Source organism: Mus caroli, unplaced genomic scaffold (genome assembly GCF_978045245.1).
Source record: "Mus caroli unplaced genomic scaffold, Mus_caroli_1 scaffold_11, whole genome shotgun sequence".
In the NCBI taxonomy this organism is placed as follows: domain Eukaryota; kingdom Metazoa; phylum Chordata; class Mammalia; order Rodentia; family Muridae; genus Mus; species Mus caroli.
In genome coordinates, this window is record NW_028227266.1 from 51,709,146 (window position 1) to 51,724,040 (window position 14,895).

Here is a 14,895-nt window from a genome sequence, read left to right on the forward strand (position 1 = left end):
TTTCTCAGCAACCTACACTAAATCCCTCAATGGCTTATCCTGTCTTTCTAGCCTCTGAATATTTTTCCTGATATCTCTACTAGCCTGGTCTATAAAAGCCACTGTCACAGTAGCTTTATGCTCTTTGCTGCTGGGGTCATAGGGTGTATATTGAGTAAATGGCTCCATGAGCTGCTCTAGAAGGACTAGAAGGACTGCAGGTGGGTGACTCATCTGGTCTCTGCTTAACCTCACGTACCTTGTTTAAATTTGTGGGTCGTCATGCAGCCCCCTTGAGACCTGCCAGTGGAGCCTGGTGGTGGACCTTTAGGTGCCCCTTACCTTTTGCCATATTAAAGTCCTAGTCAAGTCTAGTCAGGGAAAGCCCATTGTCCATGACAGCCTGGTCAATTGTGCCCCCATGTCTCTGGCTTCTGGCCTCCTGCATTATAAATAAAACAGTCTCAAAGAGATTAACTGGCCCTTTGGGAAAAGGGTGGTGGTGGTTGGGCTTTCCAGTTGTATAAGTCAGCCAAAGAGAAGGGCCAATATTGCTTAGCCTAATTGCCCATAGGAAGCCCATATGCCCTCAAGTGAGAGAGCCATCGCGGTATCAAGGGAGGTGGCTCTCAGGTCTCCTCCCGTTCCTCCCTCCAGTAAAGATGGGGTGCAATGACCCCAGACTTGTATGGGCTGAGGATGCCAGAACGGGTGCTGGCGGGGCCATAGGGGCAAGGGTAGGGAGATTTGGAGGAGGGGGGTCTTGAGTAATAGTTCTGCTGTTGAAGGGTCTTGGAGGACCAAAGTTTCACAGGTCCAGATCTCTCCTCCCGTGCTTCTTTCTTCCTTATGGCCAGAACCTGTGAGGTGGGAAAGAATAATTAATTTGTCTTTCAGTCTGTCCAACGTCCAAAAAGTGTCATCCACCCAAGGGGGGGGGGTGGAGTCCAATGGAATCTTCTAGCAGCTGAACTGACCTCTTCACCACCATAGTATGGGTGATTGACAGAATTGGGGCTCCAATTTGTGACTGGATGCTTACTTATTCTGTCTGAAGGATGGTTTCAGGGGGTGGAATGGGGATATGAACGAAAACAGAAACAAAAGACTCTAGATGTGAATCTTACCCTGCAAAGCAAAGCCTAATTTTTTCCTTCTCCCCTGAGGCTGCCTCCTCCAAAACTATTTCCTCTTTGCCCCTTATCTAAAGATGATCTGCCTTGCCTTATTCTCCTGACCTTTCAACTCCCTGCCCTCAGGATCATTGGTGTGTTCACGAGGGCAAAGGCTACACAGGGGAGGAAATTGAGGGGTTCGGAAACCCTGTGAGTATGTTTGGTAATAGCACACCAAGACCAGCTGCAGGGAGGCAGATCAACTTTACTTGGAATGATTGAAGGCTTCTGTAATTTTGGGAACTTGGGGTGGTAACATCCGGGATGGGTTAGGGTATCGAAATACCTCATCGGCATAGGAAAGCTTTTCAAGCATTTCAGGAATCTTGGGTCCTGAAGGAGAAAGGAAGTTGAACCTGTAATCTAACTAAGGCTAGGAGATATTCTGCAGGTAGAGATGGAGGGATGGGGGATTGAATTCCTCAGACAAGGTCAGAGAAGGGGACCCCTGATAGACTTTGACCATAATTAGCAAGAGTTTTCCCTCAACTCTCTTCCCGTGGTACAGGAGTGATAAACCTGGAGGTTGTTCTGGATTTTCTGATGTTTCCATTTGACCTGTTTGTTTGCCTTCTAGACCCCTTTGGTTCAGTGTCCATGTCAGGTTTATTCTACCTTAAGTAGCTACAGACAAGGCAAGAATTTTAGATCGGTTCTTCAACCTGGCACTCTGGTTCCCTCTAATGGCCGCTGTTCTGCTTGCAGAAATGGAGATGGTTGGAGAGTGTTCCAACCCCTATTTAAGGTGTAACAGCTGTGGTGTAACAACTAACTCCGATGGCAGGGACTGCTGTCTCACTTGGACTTGATACAAGAAGAGGACAGATTTGGTCTTCAAAGTGAGTTCCAGGACAGCCAGGGCTATACAGAGAAACCCTGTCTCGAAGAAAAAAAAAAAGGACAGATTCAAAGAATCACACTCCCAGCACTTCTTGTTTTGCTGTGTAGGATGGGTGTTGAGACAGGAGATGGTGGTGTGCACGTTTAATTCCAGCACTCAGGAGGCAGAGGCAGGCAAATCTCCGTGAGTCCAAGGCCAACCTGGTCTCCAAAGCCAGTCCAGGACAGCTAGGGCTGTTAAACAGAGAAACACTGTCTTGAAAAAAGAAAAAAAAGAAAGAAAGAAAGAAAAGAAAAGAAAAAGGAAACCATATTTTTTCCTTTTCTTTTTTTTTCTAGACAGGATTTCTCTGTATAGCCCTGGCTGTCCTGCAACTCACTCTATAGACCAGGCTGGCCTCAAATTCAGAAATCCACCTTCCTTTGCCTCCTCAGTGCTGGGATTAAAGACATGTGCCACCACTGTCTGGCATGAAAATTGTTTTTAAATTCACAGTCAAAATTTTCAAAAATAAGAATGGACCAAATGAAAGTAATATTTTAGTAATGGGATTTAAAAGATTTAACTACACAGAACTCAATTTCTTCTTTTAAAAATTATTTTACTAATTAGTGTGTGTGTGTGTGTGTGTGTGTGTGTGTGTCAGGGGTTTACGTGTATAGATGTCTATGCAGTGCATGTGTGCATTGACACCAAGGTCATAAAGGACACCAGATTCTTTGTGACTATTACAGATGGTTATGAGCCATCATGTGGGTATGGGGAATTAAACTAGGGTCCTCTGGAAGAGCAGCCAGTGCTCTTAACTACCCAGCTATTGCTCCAACTCTCAGAATTCAGTGTCTTTCTCTTTTTTAAAGATCTTTCTCTCTCTCTCTCTCTCTCTCTCTCTCTCTCTCTCTCTCGTATACAAGTACAATGTAGCTGTCTTCAGACACACCAGAGAGGGCACTGGATCCCATTACAGATGGTTATGAGTCACCATGTGGTTGCTGGAAATTGAACTCATGACCTCTGGAAGAGTAGCCAATGCTCTTAACTACTGAGCCATCTCTCCAGTCCCAAACTCAATTTCTTAATAAAATTAAATCAGGGGCTGGAGAGATGGCTCAGAGGTTAAGAGCACTGACTGCTCTTCCAGAGGTCCCGAGTTCAATTTTTAGCAATCACCTGGTGGCTTACAACCATCTATAATGTGACCAGTTGCCCTCTTCTGGTGTGTCAGAAGATAGCTACAGTGTGCTCACATACGTAAAATAAATAAATAAATAAATCTTAAAAATAAATAAAATTAAAACTAAAGTAAGTTTCATTAGAATATTTTTATTGTGTGCAAGTATAATAGTTAAAGTGCAATGATTGTATTCTCTCTCTCTCTCTCTCTCTCTCTCTCTCTCTCTCTCTCTCAACTTAAAACTTAATAAGCTACTTACCTGTCTTACTTAGGGTTACTATTGCTGTGATGAAACTTGGGAGGGAAGTTTTTCCCTTACATGTCCTGAGTCACACAGTCCATTGAGGGAAGCCAAGGCAGGAGCTCAGAATGAGTGGGAACCTGGAGACAGGAGCTGATGAAGAGGCACAGAAGGGTGTGCTTACAGGCTTACTCCTCTTGTTTTACACAGCCTGATTTCTTATAGAATCCAGGGCCACCAGTCTAGGAGTGTCTACACCCACAATGAGCTAGGCCCTCTCACATCCTTAATTTAAAAAGTGCACAACAGGCTTGCCTACAGTGAGTTTTTTTAAAAATGGATTTATTTATTATATGTAAGTATACTGTAGCTGTCTTCAGACACCCCAGAAGAGGGCATCAAATCCCCATTACAGATGGTTGTGAGCTACCATGTGGTTGCTGGGATTTGAACTCAGGACCTTCAGAAGACCAGTCAAGTGCTTTTAACCACTGAGCCATCTCTCAGCCCCTACAGTGAGATCTTATAGAAGCATTTCCTTCCCCTAAGATGACTCTAGCTTGTGTCAAGTTGACTTAAAATTAGCCAGCACATTACTTATATGCCACAGACTGGACTCAGTCGGTCCCTCAACCTGAGGGAGAACCAGGATCAGGATACTCAGGTGGCCAAGAAGTCTGCGAAATGACAAATACTAACACAAGGGAGTGCTGGATCTGAGTGTAATTTCTCAAAGCAAGCATCAGACTTATATTACAGAAGAAAACAAGGAAGTTAGGTGATATATTAAGGTCATCTGATGCATAACGATTCTTTACACAAAACAGAGAAACACATACATAAAAGCTGACAGGAACCAGGCAGTGTTTACAACTAGGATAAAAATCAGTGTTTACAACTGGGATTAAAATCAGCCCTACCTCAAGTCAGTTTATTCTTAGAAGGCAGGGGCAAGGGCTTTATGCCTTTGCCATAGTTCCAATTCTAGTCTATTGTATAATCCACCTTCTCCCTAGGCCATTGTAAATTTCTGTATATGGGAGTGACTCAGCTGTTATTCTAAGTATTTACTCTAATTTCTTCTTAGACCACAACCCACCTTCTTCCTAGGCCATTGTAAACTCCTCTATATGGGATTGACTTAGTTGTTATTTTAAGTATCTGTAGGGAACTTCCATTTAACAGAGGAGCCCACCAATTTACTTCTAATATGTAATGTAGTCTGCCATACCTGACTGTAATGAGAATTCCAAGTTAACTTTGTAGAAATTGCCCTGAGATTTCTACTCTAATCCAGTAAACTGCGATGCCTGATTTCTTTCACTCTCTCTCTGTCAACACTGGAGGTTTTTTTGTCTGAATGAGTAGCATTCTTACGAAATTCAAAGCCCAAGGTCAGCTCAAGGTCAACCTTGATAGGATATTGGAACACTGGTAGAAGCCAATCTAACTTAGCTATTTGTTAACTCATTCCTTGGAGGCACTTATAATAAAACAATACTGAAGAAAGCATGCTAAATCCTTCACCAACTATCACAAGGACATATCTGGGCCACATCGAGTTATGGGATGCCAAAGACTCTCCAGGAGACCAGTTTCTGTGAAACTTTTTGCCTCAGGACTGCAGCCAACCTTTTGGACTTGTCATGCAGATTCCACTGGAGTGGGTGTGGCACTTATACAGTTAAAACATGGCCAGGTTTTATAGGTCTAGGCAAGGAGATCACATTAATACCCAAATATTGCCACTTTCTCTACTGGTTTTCCCCCACCCTAGGGTCTTTCTATGTAGCCTTGGCTACACAGAGCCTGGAACTCACTCTAAATACCAGGCTAGCCTTGAGCTCACAGAGATCCATCTGCCTCTTCCTCCTAAGTACTGGAACTAAAGGCGTGCGCCACCACGCCCGGCTCCTCTAGTAGTTTTTAAGACAGGCTCTCACTATGTAGTCCTGGTATGCATGGAACTTTTAGTAAATTTTCTGTCTCTCCAGTGCTGGAATTACAGGTGTGTACTAGCACATTCAGCTCCCCTTAGTATATATGTGTTTGTATAGCTCAGTGCACGTTTATGTGGAAGTCAGGGAACAAGTTCCAAGAGTGTTCTCTTTTTCACAGCGTGGGTTCCTAGGATTGAAATCATGTTGCTGTGCTTGGCAGCCAGTACCTTTCACCACTGAGCCATCTCACAGGCCCGTCCTTTCTATATTGTTCTTTTGGTCTTTCATTGTTGAAACAGGACCAGTTCTGATTGAGACTCCTGCTTCATTAGACTTCATTTAGTTGGCTCCCTGTAATAATCAATGTATTGATGAGTTCAGATAGTGTAATTGTAAGTGCTAACTATGGGGCAATTGAGAAAAAGCATAACAGAAAAAATTAGGGCTTAAGGCATTTACACTGTAGCTGCAATAGACACTATATCTTGAAAGAGTCATTTCTCCCTGTCTCTTGTCTTTAAACTTTTTCTCCATCATAGGTGGAGTAAGCTGAAGAAGTACAAATTCCCCTTCAACTTCTATGGTTTAGAATCAGCTCAGACCAGCAGGAACATCTTGTCACATTTACCTTTGATATGTTTCTCCAAACGTAATCTGTGTATTTATTAAAATTCCAATAAATTACTTCTTTTTTTTTTAATTTGGCAAATTAATTTAAAAATATTTTCAGGAGGGATCGGAGAGATGACTCAGCAGTTAAAAGTATGTGTTGCTGTTTCAGAATGCTATGTTCAGTTCCAGTCACCTACATGGTGGCTCACAGCCACCTATAGTTCCAGGGGATCCAATGGATACCAGGCACATGTGGCACACATATGTACATGCAGGAAACACATTGATTTTTTAAAAAGATTTATTTGTTTATTATATGTAAGTACACTGTAGCTGTCTTCAGACACTCCAGAAGAGGGCATCAGATTTCGTTATGGATGGTTGTGAGCCACCATGTGGTTGCTGGGATTTGAACTCCAGACCTTCAGAAGAGCAGTTGGCACTCTTAACCACTGAGCCATCTCGCCAGCCCCCACATTGATTTTTTTTTTTTTTAAGTATTCAGGAGATAAAGTGGAAGGACAGTAAAAATCATCTTCAAACAAAACAACCCAATGAGGTTTACACCTTTAATTTCCCAAGAGGCAGGTGGATCCCTCTCAAACAAAACAAAACAAACAAAACAAAATAAAACACTGCTACAAGGCTGCCCCTGACAGGGACTGGGAGCTATGCCTGCCACTCTTTTTCTGTTTTGTCTTGTTTTAGTTTTTGGCTTTTTTGTTGTCAGGTAATGTTTTCGTTTTGTATTTTGTTTTGAATCTGTCTTTCTAGTAGTCCTGGATGTCTTGGAACTCACTATATAGATCGGCTGGCCTCTGCCTCCCAAGTGCTGGGATTAAAAGCTTATGCTGTTATGTCCAGCTTTACCACTGTTTTGTTGTTATTTTTAAAAGAGTTATTTATTTATTTTATTTAAATGAATACACTGTAGCTGTCTTCAGACACACCAGAAGAGTGCATCAGATCCCATTACAGATGGTTGTGAGCCACCATGTGGATGCTGGGGATTGAACTCTGGACCTCTGGAAGAGCAGACAGTGCTCTTAACCACTGAGCCAACTCTCCAGCCCTTGCCACTGGTTTTTTAAAAGAGACTCGGTCAGAAGGCCAAGGAAAATGTGTGGAGGGGGGAGTTAGTAAGGGAGATATTTTTTTTTTTTGGTTTTTCGAGACAGGGTTTCTCTGTGTAGCCCTGGCTGTCCTGGCACTCACTTTGTAGACCAGGCTGGCCTCGAACTCAGAAATCCGCCTGCCTCTGCCTCCCGAGTGCTGGGATTAAAGGCGTGCGCCACCACGCCCGGCGGAGATATTCTTGATTTGGGAGCATTTTCAGGAATATAAGATTTAATACTCTAGCAAGAATCCTGGAAAATAGTGCCAGCTTTTTCCTAGGTAGACCTCGGGAAGGCAGAGAATCAGACCATATTAACTGCTGTTGGAATTCGGGAACTGCCATGACAGGAGATAAAGGGCTCAACAGGCCCAGAAAATTGAGCATGCTAAATGGATGTACCATGTAAAGTGAGAAGCTTTCCCCATACCTATATTCTGCAGAAAGGTCAGTAAGAAGTGTCCTAATAAAAGGACATTTGTCTCTCTTTCCAAGAAGGTCACTTCTTGCAGTTCACTTCTGTAGGCCAAAGCTGGTGATAGGAGAGGTCATTACAGGCTTCCCGGTAGGAATAGCAATCGTGAGACTATATTAGTAGTTTGTGACAACACTTAATGACCATATGATTTCAGTCATAATGTATGGCAAGTTCAGGGGGCAGCCAGGTGTTGTGGCTGCTAGGAATTGAATTCAAGACCTCTGGAAGAGCAGTCAGTGCTCTTAACTGCTGAGCCATCTCTACAGCTCTAGACATGGTTTCTTCCTTCCTTCCTTCCTTCCTTCCTTCCTTCCTTCCTTCCTTCCTTCCTTCCTTCCTTCCTTCCTTCCTTCCTGCTTGCTTGCTTGCTTTTTTTGAGACAGGGTTTCTCTGTGTAGCCCTGGCTGTCCTGGAACTCACTCTGTAGACCAGGCTGGCCTCAAACTCAGAAATCCGCCTGCCTCTGCCTCCCAAGTGCTGGGATTAAAGGTAGATATGTTTTCTTAGGTATGGTTAACTTTTTGGGCTGTGTGGTGGTGGTAGACCTTTAGTCCTAGCACTTGAGAAGCAGAGGTAGGAGGATGGGGCCAGTTCAAGGCTAGCCTGGTCTACAGAACCAGTTTCAGGATAACCAAGGCTATACAGAGAAACACTTACTTGAAAGACCAAATTGGGGGAGGCGGGTGGCAGAGAAATTGCTCAGTGGTTAAAAGCACTGACTGCTCTTCCAGAGGTCCTGAGTTCAATTCCCAGCAACCACATGGTCGCTCACAACCATCTGTAATGGGATCTGATGTCCTATTCTGCTGTGTCTGAGACAGCTACAGTGCACTCGTCACATAAATAAGATAAAGAAATACATTAAAAAAAAGACCAAAGTAAGTAAGTAAGTAAGTAAGTAAATAGATAAATAAATCATAAATCAAAGTACATGTATTTATGGGATACAAAGAGATGCCAAGTCATAGGTACACAATGTGGAATTACTGAATCAACCTAATCCACATACCATCATTGTATCTACTGTTCATTCCTCTTATCTAATTGAATGATTGTATCTTTTGGTCTGTAACACCTCCATTTCCTCCAATTCCTAGTCTTTGGTAAAAAACATTCTCATCTCTGCTTTTTATAAGATCTCTTGTTTTCGAGTTTACATGTAACTGAGAATTCTTTTTGTTTTTCTAGGTTTTGGGGTGACTAGTTTAATGTGTCCACTTTGTTGAGCTGTGACATTAATGATCATTAATAGATGTTTATGTGCACGTGTATTTGGAGGATAATTAGCTTTTCTTTTTCTTTTCCTATTTTACATTTTTTTGTTTGTTTTTGTTTTTCAAGACAGGGTTTCTCTGTATAGCTCTGGCTGTCCTGGAACTCACTTTGTAGACCAGGTTGGCCTTGAACTCAGAAATCTACCTGCCCCTGCCTCCCGAGTGCTGGGATTAAAGGCGTGCAATACCACGCCCAGCCTTATTTTACTTTTTTTTTTTTTTTTTTTTTTTTTGAGACAGGGTTTCTCTGTTTGGCCCTGGCTGTCCTGGCACTCACTTTGTAGACCAGGCTGGCCTCGAACTCAGAAATCCGCCTGCCTCTGCCTCCCGAATTTTACTTTTTTTTTTTTTTGGTTTTTCGAGACAGGGTTTCTCTGTGTAGCCCTGGCTGTCCTGGAACTCACTTTGTAGACCAGGCTGGCCTCGAACTCAGAAATCCTCCTGCCTCTGCCTCCCGAGTGCTGGGATTAAAGGCGTGCGCCACCACGCCCGGCTTTACATTTTTTGAGACAGGGTTTCTACATAGCCCTGGCCATTTTGGATCACTATGTAGACTAGGCTCACAGAGATCTGCCTGCCTCTTCCTCCTGAGTTCTGGGGTTAAAGGCATGCGCCACCACACCAGCAGAGGAAGTTAACATTTAAATTCCTGGACTTTGAGTAAAGCATATCAGCCATTATGATGTGGATGGGTGTCATTTAATCAACTGAAGGGCTAATTAGAATGAAGAAGCCAGTCTGCTCTGAGCAAATGGAATTCTCCAGAAGACTGCCTTTGAATATCATTGCCAACACTGGCTTTTTCATTGTTTCTTGGCAGACTGATGGCTTTTGAAGTCCATTAGTTCTTTTGAGTCTCCAGCCTGAGTATCTTGGAACTGACAGCTTCCACAAGAGAAGTGGGGTTCAAATTGGCTATGTAACAAATAAAACAGAATAAATATTTTCACCTATGAGCTTAATATTGGTTCTGTTTCTTTGACTAACGCTGGTTTACCAGTGTCCAACTTTCTGTATCCATAACAAAAGTTTGACTAATTAGCTTGTTAAACAGTTTATTTCAGTTCATAGCTTTGAAGGCTTCTGTCACAGTCTTCATTATTTTAAAACAGGTAGCATTAAAAATATAGATCAAGTGTATACCATATTTTACTTTTCTTGTCATTGTGGGAAAAAATACCAAGAGATGATGACAGAAAAACATGTATCCTCCCATGGAATGTCTAAGTTAAAATTAAATATGTGGAACTCACATTTAAAAGGCATAATTCAACACCATAATCATGTTAGTAGTCATGTCACAGTTACAACAGTATGTTAGGCACTATTTTTTTTTAAGTATATGAGTACACTGTTGTTCTCTTCAGACATACCAGAAGAGGGCATCAGATCCCATTCCAGGTGGTTGTGAGCCCTCCATGTGGTTGCTGGGAATTGAACCCAGGACCTCTGGAAGAGCAGTCAGTGCTTTTAACCACTGAGCCATCTCTCCAGCCCCCATTAGGCACTATTTTAATAGAGACAAATTTTTTACCAAGAGAGATAACAAGGTACATTCGTTTGTAATATATCTTTAAAGAACTCCTTTTGTTTTATTTCTTCTACATGACTATGTGCAGCAAGTAAACTAGAATGTATAGTAATTGATCCAGGTTGCCACGGCTCATGACTCTGGTCTACAGTTATTGCTCTTATAGAAGTATTGAATCACACAGCACTTCATTCATGTTCAAGAGAATAGTATTGTTTCTTATTTCACAGGTGAAGATTGGTTGTCCAGGAAAAGATTGGTGCAAACATTTGAGGAATGGAAATCATAAATGTATCAATTGTGGGATTTCTAAGAGTAGCTTTGTTTGGTCACCTGTTCTACTGTTGGTTGACTGATAAGGACTTTGCTCTGTAGCAGTGACCCTGTTGCTGTCTCTGGGTGACAGCAGTGCACCACTACACCTGGCCCTGCTACTTTACTGTTTTAAAATACAAAAGATTTACTCTGAGTGATTTCCCCCTAAAGGTGATGATGTTTCCTTTGCTTTTCAGATCTAAGACTGTCTGGCAACTATGAGGAAACCATATGGATCCAAATGGATCTTTAGTCTTGCTTATATCCTTTTGATTGGATCAGATCTAAGGAATTATGCAACTCCAGATCACGCTGAAGTTATGGAAGTTCTGCTCCTCATTGAACCAAGGGCTATATAAAAACAAACATCATCCTTAGAATGTTTTTACTGACCCAGATTCAGCTTCTCAGTGGTGTAAAGAAAGCTCACGGAGTTCTTAATGCTTCTGGAAACAAACCCTCAGGTTTCCAGGCTGAAAAACTCTTTCTTGCTTGCTCCTATGATGATACAAAAACCATAAAGCTTTTTTTTTTTTTTTTTTGAGACAGGGTTTCTCTGTATAGCTCTGGCTGTCCTGGAACTCACTTTGTAGACCAGGCTGGCCTTGAACTCAGAAATCCGCCTGCCTCTGCCTCCGGAGTGCTGGGATTAAAGGCATGCGCCACCACACACGGCTCCATAAAGCTTTGATAATCATTCTGATCTCTTGGACATTTTGTTTACGCTTACATACAGTAAACCATCACACCATTACATGTTCTGAAATTGTTAGCACTGTGAATGAGCAGTGTCGACCAGACACAAATTTATTATACACTGGGTAGAAATTTGTTCATTTATAAAATTAGAATGACTTAAAGTATTTGGTAATTAGCAACAACTATTGGCATTAAAAATAAATAAGATTAAATAAATTTAAATTTAGTAATATTAATATAAAATAAGGTGTGTCTATTTTTTAAGATATGGTCTCATCATGTAACTCTGGCTGACATGAAACTTGCTCTGTAGACCAGGCTGGCCTCAAATTCACAGAGGTCCACCTAACCTCTGTCTCCTAAGTGCTGGAGATTAAAGGCATATGTCTGGTTTCTAAGAAACCTGGGCAAAATATTTTTGCCTAGAGTAAATGTTTGGCTGTTTTTGCATGGTCATCCACATCCTCTATAACAATATATTAAAAATAGGTCAATTACACACATATATGTATATATATATATATAAATGGATTTTGGGATAAGGGTCTACATTCTGGCAGCCTTAAATCGTTAGTTTTCACTCACTTAACAGGGTCTCTCTGCATAACCACTGGCTGTCCTAGAACTCACTTTGTAGGCCGGACAGGCCTCAAACTCACAGAAATCTGTGTGCCTCTATCTCATGCCCAGTTTTCACACAGTTGTCCCATAAGGGAGGGAAAGACCTCCTCTATAAAGTAAAATCAACTGTGCCCCGATTTACTTATCCTTTTACACTCATTAACCATGCACACACACACACACACACACACACACACACACACACACACACCCTGATAACCAAAGAGTTGAAAGACACAGAGTTGTAGAGCTTGCTTGTGCAAGTATCAACTTTTGGGGGCCCCGCCTTCCCATCTGTTCTTCGAGCTTCTATTCTGAGTATGGAATACATCTAGCCTTCAGACCAGGTTTTAGTCTTTATCCAGCACTAATAGAAAAGGTGTCCACTGAAAGTGGAGTCACTCTTTCACTGCAGTATTTTAGCTTGACAAGTAGACACAGGTAACTGTACTCGGAACCATTAGATATTCAACATTTTAAGTCACTCCAGTTTGGATGTGATGGAATTGAATATTGTCAAAGTAAAAATAGACTTGTGTGGGGAGGGGCAGTTTGCATTCATTCTCACAAAACAGTCCTGGGATATAAAAATACTGACAATATAAATATTCAAAACTTTCATAGTGACATAATTTATGTTCTTTTCTTCATGGGTACTATTAAAAATACACAAATCTAGAAAATGTACAAGTGTTTATATTTTAAAATACAATTAAATACCTACTTCAACGTTGCACAAAATATTTCCAGATACAACTTTTTGGTTGAATTAGTTTCCCAAGGGTTTTCTTCTCTATTGTTTATGCTTTAGAGAAGCAGTGATTCAGCAGCAGCTCAAGGTAGAAGGACAGAGGACAAACACCAGCCAAGAGCTCCCCCGGTCCGTGAAAACACCAAGGTAGAAGGACAGAGGACAAACACCAGCCAAGAGCTCCCCCGGTCCGTGAAAACACACACTGTCTTCTGGAATCTCCACACAGAAATAACAAGAAAGAACTCAAGAAAACCCTTCTTCATTGTAAATATAATGACATGTCCAGAACCAGCAAAACACTTGTATTATGCTTTCTGCACTCAAATCTTTTTAACACCATTTGCTTGATTTTCAGAGTAACTCCATAGAATTCAATAAATGAGTCTGGTAGGCTCATTTTATAAACCAGAAAAAAAAATGAGCAAAGGTAAGCTTAGAGCTATGTTCTGTTTTCTTGCTTAATATTCTTTACACTAAACCATTTTGCTTTTTGTACACATAAGGTTACTATAGTTTAAGAATAAGAGCCTTATAATGTCAAAAAGTCAGCTTCATTGGGTAATTAGATACACTTTGCAATTTCTAGCATAGAACAGGTATACATATTATAAAATATATAACACTGTTATAAAATGTCCTTTCCATGCATGTTCAAGCAGTAAGTTAAAACCTTGAATGCCAGCACACAGAGGCAGAGGCAGGCAGATCTCTTGAGTTTACATCTAGCTGAGTCTACATACTGAGTTTGAGGTCCACAAGGCCTCCCAGAGTGAGACCTGGTCTCGCCTCCCATGCTAAAAATTAAGGAGCTGGGCATGGTGCCACATATCCAGCACTTGGGAGACTGAGGCAAGTGGATCTGAGCTATATAGGAGAACTATCTGTAAAGCAGAAAAACAACAATATTATTTTTTTAAAAAAAAGAATTGAACTTGAGCATTATTTTATTCACTTAACTATTTTATCTTCCCTTCTACAAATGAGTTTGTATAATGAATTATGAATGCTAAATCGAGTTTCTAACGCCATTTTTTTTTTTTTGTTCAGAACACCTTGTCCACACTTTTACTGGAAATGGGATAGTTTGGAAATCTGGAAAAAATACTATGTATGTTGATAATTTTAAAAGTAGTTCAAGGTAAACTGTATTTTTTCTTTGAAAATGTCAGTATATATGCATTGTTAAATTTGGACAATGTACTATAACATCAAAGTATTTGATAAAGTGATCCTTTTTCTTTCATTACAATATTTGCCTAAAGCATCTCCTTTGAACATTCACATCTCTTATCAAATGTGGAGATTCCAGGAGCAATAAATCCAGGAACAAACGGGGAATATAAAACTTATTATGTTCCAAGAATGGCAACTCTGCTTCTTTGAATAGAAAATGTATATTTTAGTCCTAGTCAGTATTTCTAAGACGGCTTCTAAGTACTCTGCTTTTTTCCTGCTCTAGTTTTGATGCAGGGGATTGGATCTGGGTTTTCAGAACTAAAGGAACATTCTATCACTGAGCCACAGGCACAGCCTTCAGGTTGGACCGTACATATCTTCAACATTATTTAGTGTATGGGCCTGTACTTGCTCATGTGTATTTGTATGTGCATGTGTATGACAGTGCGCATGTGGTCTGGGGACAACTTCAAGGGAAGTGGGTTCTTTCCTTCTACCACACGGGCTCCAGGGATGAAGCTCAAGTCTATAGATTTGGTGGCAAGCTTCTTTACCCAGTGAGTCACCTCATTGGCCCTTCAAGTGCACTTTGTATTCAATACTAGCTAACCCAGGAGAATATAAATCCTGATACATTCTTTTCATAGGAATTACATATATACAAAAAAATCTATTTTCAGCTGTCAAGAAAGATGATTAATACTGACATATCTGGACATTAAGGTCAGCTATATGCTAACAAAGTGGGAATGGATATAATTTTGTAGACCCTGGTTTCAAGAGAAAAGTTGTCTCCTTTCCTCCTAACTTAGCAGACTACCCAGCCTGTTGGTATAAGTGGTGAGACACAGTGTTGTGTCCACCAGCTTATGAAACGGGTCTGGATGTTTGAGGGCGTCACTCCCTGCATCATTCTGCTGTGAATGTTGACATCTATCCAGAGTGGCATGGTCTGTCTGTGGTAGTTCTTC